The sequence below is a fragment of the Somniosus microcephalus genome, chromosome 4 (assembly GCF_052327205.1).
Source record: "Somniosus microcephalus isolate GS21.2 chromosome 4, FLI_Smic_1.0, whole genome shotgun sequence".
NCBI lineage: Eukaryota > Metazoa > Chordata > Chondrichthyes > Squaliformes > Somniosidae > Somniosus > Somniosus microcephalus.
In genome coordinates, this window is record NC_140990.1 from 73,089,343 (window position 1) to 73,098,711 (window position 9,369).

A 9,369-nucleotide genomic window follows, 5' to 3' on the forward strand; every position below is an offset into this window, starting at 1 on the left:
CCCAGTTTACTACTCCCTCTGTGCCCAGCACTGCCTGCACCCCCGGCGCACGGCAGTGGAATTTCAGCCTCAGTGTTACAAGTTTCAAGACCTGAGCAGCGGAGCAGACCTGGGTGTGGAGCGAGCAACGAGTCGAGGCGGAGCATAAAAGCAGCGGCGAGGTGAGGCTTACCAATTCAGCAGCGGGGGAGAGAGAGAGGTAAAAAGTAATCAAAGTGTGACGTCACCAGAAAGCAGGTAAGTGGTTGGTGAGTATTTCTCTCTTTTTAAACTTAAACTCTGTGGTTTATAGTTACTAAGTTCTCTTTGGTGTAGCGGGGGCTGTTGGTAAACCATTTAACTGTAGTGTAATTAGTGGGATTGATTGATTTAATTTAAATTCAATTAATTAAAGGGTAAGTCATGGCAGGACAGCCCGGCCACGTGGTATGCTCTTCCTGCGATATGTGGGAACTCAGGGACACTTCCTGTGTCCCTGACAACTACATCTGCAGGAAGTGCATTCAGCTGCAGCTACTGACAGACCGCATTGCAGCACTGGAGCTGCCATTGGATGCATACTGGAGCATTCGCGATGCTCGGGACGTCGTGAATAGCACATTTATGGAGTTGGACACACCGCAGGTAGAGGTTGGACAGGCAGAAAGGGAATGGGTGACCAACAGGCAGAGTACTAGGCGCAGGCAGGTAGTGCAGGGGTCCCGTGTGGACATCCCCCTCTCAAACAGATACACCACTTTGAGTGCTGTTGGGGATGGCTTATCAGAGGAAAGCAGCAGCAGCCAACTTCCTGGCACCAGGGGTGGGTCTGCTGCACAGGACAGGAGGAAAAAGAGGGGTAGAGCTATATTATAGGGGATTCTATTGTAAGGGGAATAGATAGGCGTTTCTGCGTCCGCAAACGAGACTCCAGGATGGTGTGTTGCCTCCCTGGTGCAAGGGACAAGGATGTCTCAGAGCGGCTGCAGAACATCTTGGAAGGGGAGGGTGAACAGCCAGTTGTCGTGGTGCATATAGGCACCAACGATATAGGTAAAAAGTGGGATGAGGTCCTAAAGGGGGAATATAAGGAGTTAGGAGGTACTGTAAATTAAAAAATAGGACCTCAAAGGTGGTAATCTCAGGATTGCTACCAGTGCCACGTGCTAGTCAGAGTAGAAATAGAAGGATATTTCAGATGAATACGTGGCTAGAGGAATGGTGCAACGGGCTGTGATTTAAGTTCCTGGGACATTGGAACCAGTTCTGGGGGAGGTGGGACCAGTTCAAACCAGACGGTTTGCACCTGGGCAGGGCTGGAACCGATGTCCCAGGGGGAGTGTTTGCTAGTGCTCTGGGGGAGGGTTTAAACTAAAATGGCAGGGGGTTGGGAACCTGAGCAGGGAGACAGAGGAAAGGGAAACAAGGATAAAAGCAAAAGATATGAAGGAGAAAAACAAAAGTGGCAGTCAGAGAAATCAATGGTTTAAATCAAACGTGGCCACAGTAAATAATAATTCTAATAGATCTAAGAGCATTAAAAAAACAAGCCTGAAGGCTTTGTGTCTTAATGCGAGGAGCATTCGTAATAAGGTGGATGAATTGGCTGCGCAAATAGAGGTAAACGAATATGATTTGGTTGGGATTACGGAAACGTGGCTCAAGGATGGCCAAGGCTGGGAACTCAACATCCAGGGGTATTCGATATTCAGGAAAGATAGGCAAAAAGGAAAGGGAGGTGGGGTAGCATTACTGGTTAAAGAAGGGATTAACGCAATTGTAATGAAGGATATTAGCTCTGATGATGTGGAATCTGTATGGGTAGAATTGAGAAATACCAAGGGGCAGAAAACATTAGTGGGAGTGGTATATAGACTTTTCCAAACAGTAAGGTGGAGGTTGGGGATGGCATTAAAAGGGAAATTAAACAAGCGTGCAATAAGGGCACAGCAGTCATCATGGGTGACTTTAATCTACATATAGATTGGGCTAACCAAATTAGTAACAATACTGTGGAGGAGGAATTCCTGGAGTGTTTACGGGATGGTTTCCTGGACCAATATGTCGAGGAACCAATCAGAGATCAGGCCATCTTAGATTGGGTATCATGTAACGAGAAAGGATTAATTAGCAATCTTGTTGTACGAGGCCCCTTGGGTCGGAGCGATCATAATATGATCGAATTCTTCATTAAAATGGAGAATGAAGTAGTTGACTCAGAGACTAGGGTCCTCAATTTAAATAAAGGAAACTACGATGGTCTGAGGCGCGAGTTGGGTAGGATTGATTGGGGAATGTCACTCAAAGGGTTGACGGTGGATAGGCAATGGCAAACATTCAAAGACCGAATGGATGAACTACAGAATTTGTTCATCCCAGTTTGGCATAAAAATAAAACAAAAAAGGTGACTCAACCGTGGCTAACAAGGGAAATTAGGGACAGCATAAGATCCAAGGAGAGGATATATAAATTGGCCAGAAAAAGCAATAATCCTTAGGATTGGGAGCAGTTTAGGATTCAACAAAGGAGGACAAAGCGATTAATTAAGAAGGGGAAAATAGAATATGAGAGTAAGCTTGCAGGGAACATAAAAACTGACTGTAAAAGCTTTTATAGATATGTGAAGAGAAAAAGATTGGTGAAGTCAAGCGTAGGTCCCTTGCAGTCAGAATCAGGGGAATTTATAATGGGGAACAAAGAAATGGCAGACCAACTAAATACATATTTCGGTTCTGTCTTCACAAAGGAGGACACAAATAACCTCCCAGAGATGCCGGGGAACATAGGGTCTGATGAAAGTGTGGAACTGAAAGAAATCAGTATTTGTAGGGAAAGGGTGTTAGGAAAATTGATGGAACTGAAGGCCAATAAATCCCCAGGGCCTGATAATCTACATCCTAGGGTACTTAAGGAAGTGGCCCAAGAAATAGTAGATGCATTGCTGATCATCTTCCAACATTCAATGGGACAGTACCCATGGATTGGAGGGTAGCTAATGTTACCCACTATTCAAAAAAGGTGGTAGAGAGAAAACGGGGATTTACAGACCGGTAAGCCTGACATCGGTAGTGGGGAAAATACTAGAGTCCATTATAAAAGATGTAATAGCAGAGCACTTGGAAAACAGTGACAGGATCGGACAAAGTCAACATGGATTCACAAAAGGTACATCATGCTTGACTAATCTACTGGAATTTTTTGAGGATGTAACTGGTAAAATAGATAAGGGAGAGCCAGTGGATGTGGTGTATCTAGACTTTCAGAAGGCCTTCGATAAGGTCCCGCATAAGAGATTAGCGTGTGAAGTTAAGGCACATGGGATTTAAGGTATTGACTTGGATAGAGAATTGGTTGGCAGACAGAAAGCAGAGAGTTGGAATAAGCGGGTCTTTTTCTGAGTGGCAGGCAGTGACTAGTGGGGTACCGCAGAGATCGGTCCTTGGACCCCAGCTATTCACAATATATATTAATGATCTAGACAAGGGAACTATATGTAATATCTCCAAATTTGCAGATGACACAAAGCTGGGTGGGCGTGTGTGCTGTGAGGAGGATGCCGAGAAACTTCAGGATGATTTGGACAGGTTGGGTGATTGGGCAAAAGCATGGCAGATGCAATATAATGCGGATAAATGCGAGGTTATCCACTTTGGTGTCAAAAACAGGAAGGCAGATTATTATCTGAATGGCAATAGATTGGGAGAAGGGGAAGTGCAACAAGACCTGGGTGTCCTTGTGCACCAGTCGCTGAAGGTAGGCATGCAGGTGCAGCAGGCGGTTAAGAAGGCAAATGGTATGTTGGCCTTCGTAGCGAGAGGGTTTGAGTACAGGAACAAGGATGTCTTGCTGCAGTTGTACAGGGCCTTGGTGAGACCACATCTTGAGTATTGTGTGCAGTTTTGGTCGCCTTATCTGAGGAAGGATGTTCTTGCCATGAAAGGAGTTCAGCGAAGATTCACCAGGCTGATACCTGGGATGGCAGGAATGACGTATGAGGAGAGATTGGGTCGATTGGACTTGTACTCGCTGGAGTTTAGAGGAATGAGGGGTGATCTCATTGAAACTTATAAAATTCTGACAGGACTGGACAGACCAGATGCAGGAAGGATGTTCCCGATGGTCGGGGAGTCCAGAACCAGGGGGCACAGTCTAAAGATAAAGGGTAGGCCATTTAGGACAGAGATGAGGAGGAATTTCTTCACCCAGAGAGTGGTGAACCTGTGGAACTCTCTACTGCAGTAGACGGTGGAGGCCAGTTCATTAAATATACTCAAGAAGGATTTGGATATATTTCTTAAGGATAAAGGGATCAAGGGGTATGGGGAGAAAGCAGGGACCGGGTACTGAATTTGGTTGATCAGCCATGATCGCATTGAATGGCGGAGCAGGCTCGAGGGGCCGAATGGCCTACTCCTGCTCCTATCTTCTATGTTTCTATGTTTCTATGTTACAGGCTGGAGAGAGGAATGATTCAATCTGACACCAAGCCGTGTGATTGGTTCAGTCTCCACTAATATTGACTGTCAGAAATACCCAAGAAGCAGTTTTTGACTAATATCGGCTCCCACAGGGATGAGGAATTCACAGAGTTACAGAGAGTCTGCAGCACAGAAACAGGCCATTCAGCCCAACTGGTTCATGCCGGTGTTTCTGCTCCACATGAGCCTCCTCCTGCTCCTCTTCATCCAAACCGATCAGCAGATCCTTCCATTCCTTTCTCCCTCGTGTACTTATCGAGCTTCCCCTGAAATGTATCCGTGCTATTCACCTCAACCACTCCATGTGGTAGCGAGTCCCACATTCTCACCACTTTCTGGGTAAAGAATTCCACGTTGGATTTATTGGTGACTCTCTTATATTTATCCTAGTTTTGGACTCCCCACAGAAGGAAACATCTTCTCTACGTCCACCCGATCAAACCTCTTCACAGTTTTAAAGACCTCTATCATAAGAAAGATAAGAAATAAAAGCAGGAGTGGGCCATACGGCCCCTCGAGCCTGCTCCGCCATTCAATAAGATAATGGCTGATCATCGACCTCAACTCCACTTTCCCGCCCGATCTCCATATCCCTTGATTCCCCTAGAGTCCAACAATCTATCGATCTCAGCCTTGAATTTACTCAAAGACTCAGCATCCACAGCCCTCTGGGGCAGAGAATTCCAAAGATTCACAACCCTCTGAGTGAAGAAATTCCTCCTCATCTCAGTCTTAAATGGCCGACCCTGTACCCCGAGACTATGGCCCCTGGTTCTAGACTCTCCAGCCAGGGGAAACAACCTCTCAGAATCTACCCTGTCAATCCCCCTCAGAATCTTGTATGTTTCAATGAGATCACCTCTCATTCTTCTAAACTCCAGAGAGTATCGGCCCATTCTACACAATCTCTCATCATAGGACAGCCCTCTCATCCCAGGAATCAATCTAGTGAACCTTTGTTGCACCACCTCCAAGGCAAATATATCCTTCCTTAGATAAGGAGACCAAAACTGAGCACAGTACTCCAGGTGTGGTCTCACCAAGGCCCTGTACAATTGGAGCAAGACTTCCTTACTCTTATACTCCAACCTCCTTGCAATAAAGGCCAACATGCCATTTGCCTTCCTTATTGCTTGCTGTACCTGCGAGCTAGCTTTCTGTGTTTCTTGCACAAGGACACCCAAATCTCTCTGAACACCAACATTTGAAAGTTTCTCACCATTTAAAAAGTATTCTGTTTTTCTATTCTTCCAACCAAAGTGAATAACCTCACATTTCCCTACATTATACTCCACCTGCCACCTTACTGCCCACTCACTTAGTCTATCTATATCCCTTTGCAGACTCATTGGGGGAGAAATTCGATTATTAGTGCCACCGATTAACGCCTAAAGAGGCCGAGAAGTGGGGCGCTAGCCAATTTCCGGGTGGGCGCAAGGCGCCTAGCGCCTCGCCCCATATTGAGCATGCATTTAGCGCCGGCGCTAAATCTTAGTGCCCGCTCATGGGCGCAGGCTGATTATGACGTCATTTGAGTGTGCAACACCTTTTGGGCACCCCGGACCGGAAATTCAGTGGCGCCCCCCTCCGTAGCACCTGGTGCTAATAGTGACAGCTTACCTGGGCCTTACCAAGTTGCACTCGGGCTGGAGGAGCGTTATTTAAAGGGAACTGGTGTGGTTTAAAAGCGGCAGTCATTTTTGGAACACAACTTCCTCGAGAGCTACAAAGAGTTGCTGAGCTGCACACTGAGAGCCATTTGACCACTGAGCCAGCGCAGACAGACGATCTTCAGCCTTCTGACCATCACCTTGCTGTTGGTGAGCCTTGACAATGGGGAACCTTCCTGTGGGCACTTATTATGGGGGCTGCATTGGAGGGGAACGTCCTGCTGCTGAATCATCTGGAAAGGGCACTGAGACGCTGGGAGAGGGGGGCAGGCATGGCCAGATGGAGGAGGGCCAACCGACGTCGCCACAGCAGACCTAACGCTGGCAGGAATTTCCGACAGCAGTTTTCCTACATGAACAAGCCAGAGGAGCAGTGTGTCAGAAGGCTGCGCTTTAGAAAGGAGGTGGTGACTGAGCTGTGCCAGCTGCTTCAGCCAGATCTGCAGCCTCAGATAAGGTGCAGGACATCTCTGTCGGTGGCTGAGAAGATGCCTGCTGGCCTGAATTTCTACGCGAGCGGCTCTTCTCAGGCTGCGCGCCAGAGGCTGATCAGAAGTAGCTTCCAGGCCCCTGTCACGCAATGCTTGCTGTCATTCCAAGAACAGGAATGGAACCGGTCTGATACCCGCAAGCCTGTGAAGGGCAAGATGCATGTAAATAGCTGGCATAGCCATTGTAAATGAGGAAAGTGTTTCATTACACAAAATCTGGTTCCTTCAAACATGAGAACGCTATGGCAACAGAAAGCAAAACTAATACACTGACACATAACTGGCTCTCACACCCGGGAGACTGTCCAAAACATAAATCACATTCCGACCATCTTCCTTGGCCTTGATTCCACTGCGCCAACCAAAGCATCCAATGTCCCATCAGTGAGGCGTTCCACCCTCTGCCTCACCCTTTCCATGTCTTGTTAGGCTGGTGCGCCACAGGTAGGCTCCCACCGCTTTGAAGGCCTACAAGGCAGTGAGTGTGTCTGGTAATGCCAATTGACCTGCCCCTTTAAGAGCTGGCCGGCGCCAGTGTGTCTCAGGGACAGTGATTATTGACAGCACCCTCGCTGCACCCCGCCGCCGCGAAATTGGGTTGCGCCGCCAGGTTAGCGCCTTAGGAGTAGCGTGCAGCACCTGATTTAAAGCCGCAATCACCTTTAGGGGCGCTGCAACCAAATATTGCGCTAGGTGGCGTTAATTGCGCCTGGCGCTAAACTTTGCGCATCGCCAGGACTAGCGCCCCAAACGCAGCTATACCGAATTTCTAGGCCAGTGTGTTCTCCTCACAGCTTACTGTCCCACCTAGTTTTGTATCATCAGCAAACTTGGACACATTGCACTCGGTCCCTTCATCTAGGTCATTAATATAGATTGTAAATAGCTGAGGCCCCAACACTGATCCTTGCGGCACCCCACTAGTTACAGCCTGCCAACCTGAGAAAGGTCCGTTTATCCCGACTCTCTGTTTTCTGCCCGTTAACCAACCCTCTATCCATGCTACTCAGGTCTCGAGAAAACAGCCCCAGACTGATCAGTTTTTCCTGATAAGTATATCCCCTCAGTTCTGGCATCATCCCTGTGAATCTTTTTTGCACCCTATCCAGTGCCTCTGTATCCTTTGATAACATGGAGACCAGAACTGTGCAGAGTGCTCCAAGTGTGGTCTAACCAAGGTTCGAAACAAGTTTAACAGAACTTCTCCGTTGTTCAATTCTATCCCTCTAGAAATGAACCCCAGCGCTTGCTTTGCTATTTTTAACGGCCTTATTAACCTGTTCAATCAGAAATCTCAGGGTAAACCTCTTTGAACCCAGTTTGCTGCTCCCTCTGTGCCCAGCACTGCCTGCATCCCCGGCGCACGGAAGTGGAATTTCAAAAGAAGGAAGGAATCTGTCAGCATTTGAAAGGCTTTTAGAAAGAATTCAAGGTGTTTTCAGAGAGTTGGGATCTTTCTCTGTTCTCGGGGAGTTAGATATCAGCCTTTCTCCTGTGAATATCGAGCTGCCTTATACGGCCGTGATCATCTTTGAAAGAACTGCCAATTCGTCCCACTCCCCTGCCCTTTCCCCATAGCCCTGCAAACTTTTCCTTTCAGTAGATCCAATTCGCTTTTGAAAATTACTATTGAATTTGCTTCTACCACCCTTTCAGACAGTGCATTTCAGATCACAACAACTCACGGAGCAAGAAATGTCTAATCTCCCCTCTGGCTTTTTGCCAATGATTTGATGTGATGTGTTTACTTGTTAAATACATTTGCTGAGTGGATTTAAATTTAAAATCAGGTTCTGAGGCGTGATGCTCTATTCACACATCGAAGGTGAGAGAGATGCTGTGGGTCACACGCTAAGTCCAGTCGCTGGCAGTGATTAACAGACTGGGTTTTGTGTTTAGTGACCCAGGGCGTGTTACCAATACCTTCCCTGGACACCAAGGCTAGGAGAAGCACTCTGGAATGTATGGCGAGCTGGAACTTGTCCATGAGAGTAACCGAAGGTATGAGAAGTGAAATAATCTAGAGATAGAAAGGAGAAAAGGTCCAAAAATGGAGCAGTCGGTAACAGGACATCAATTAGTCTTCTCTTATCTTGGAGAAATCAAGGACTCGACACACTGTGTGTTTGAAACAAAGCTGATTTATTTGACATATCAAAATATTAAACTCCAGCCCAGTTATAGGAGTTACTAACATCAGCAGAAACAAATGCGAAGTACCAGAATGAACATGGTTCAGTCCTGGATGTGATTAACAGCAGCAATATCAGCAGAATCCAACACCTGCAGTCGATCATGAACTTGCTGGTGTGTCAGCAGGTTGGATGACTGAGTGAATGCCTTCCCACACATGGAGCAGGTGAACGGCCTCTCCCCAGTGTGAATCGCTGGTGTCTCAGATGCTGAAATGATTTAATGAATCCCTTCCCACACATGGAGCAGGTGAACGGGCTCTCCCCAGTGTGAACTCGCTTGTGTACAGTGAGGTGGGATGACTGAGTGAATTCCTTCCCACACACAGAGCAGGTGAATTTCCTCTCCCCAGTATGAACTCGCTTGTGTACAGTGAGGTGGGATGACTGAGTGAATCCCTTCCCACACACAGAGCAGGTGAATGGCCTCTCCCCAGTGTGAACTCGCTGGCGTCTCAGATGTTGGGAAGAACAAATTAATCCCTTCCCACACACGGAGCAGGTGAACGGCCTCTCCCCAGTGTGAACTCGCTGGTATACAATGAGGTTGCAAGAATG